The sequence below is a fragment of the Arachis duranensis genome, chromosome 10, assembly GCF_000817695.3.
Source record: "Arachis duranensis cultivar V14167 chromosome 10, aradu.V14167.gnm2.J7QH, whole genome shotgun sequence".
NCBI lineage: Eukaryota > Viridiplantae > Streptophyta > Magnoliopsida > Fabales > Fabaceae > Arachis > Arachis duranensis.
In genome coordinates this window covers 8566479-8567235 of record NC_029781.3, presented here as the reverse complement: position 1 = coordinate 8567235, position 757 = coordinate 8566479, and positions in this window count along the sequence as shown.

Genomic DNA, 757 nt, shown 5'->3' with positions numbered 1-757 from the left:
GCTGAATTCAAAAGTGCATTCGACTTCTCACATCATTGAAATAATTGACTCAATTCAAACCAATCATCAACGGTTTAATCTCAGATTTCAAATCTTTAAAGAATCAACTTCAAAACACTATATTTCACAAAGCCGCACAACAACTCAGCCAAACCAACATCCATAATCATTCAAGTCAATCAGATAATACATAAGGCAGATACAATCACCAAATACACAATATCTCACATCAGTATCCATATGTAATAATTCCAATACATAAAGCATAGTTTTTGGAAAGCGCCCCTACCTCAAAATACCATTCCATAACCCAAATGCCTCATCAAGTCCTTTCCGCCTCAAACCGAACTGACGGCGACCAAAACCTCAGCTCCCAGCCACTTTCGCAATAACCATAGCATACTAATCGCAACATATAATAATCAGGACTCGACCCCAAGTTACCAAAGCTCATTTATTAACCAAACACAACAGAATACTAACGCGAGATTATTCGAAACATAATTTCTTACCGAAATAATACAATGAGGCAGCTGCGATTCTGAACCGGCCCCGGTAACAGCTCCGGCGGCGGCCAGAAGCTCCGGTGGATCAACTATAAAAACCGCGCAGCATTAAAACCTTCTCAAGATCCAAAATGACCAAAACCGCAGATTAAAACCCTTACCGGTATACTTCTCCGGCGACGGCGGCAGGAGCGGCGGCTTGAATGGCATCCAGGAGCTGGCAGCAGCGGCAATAGCTCCCTGCCTGCTCT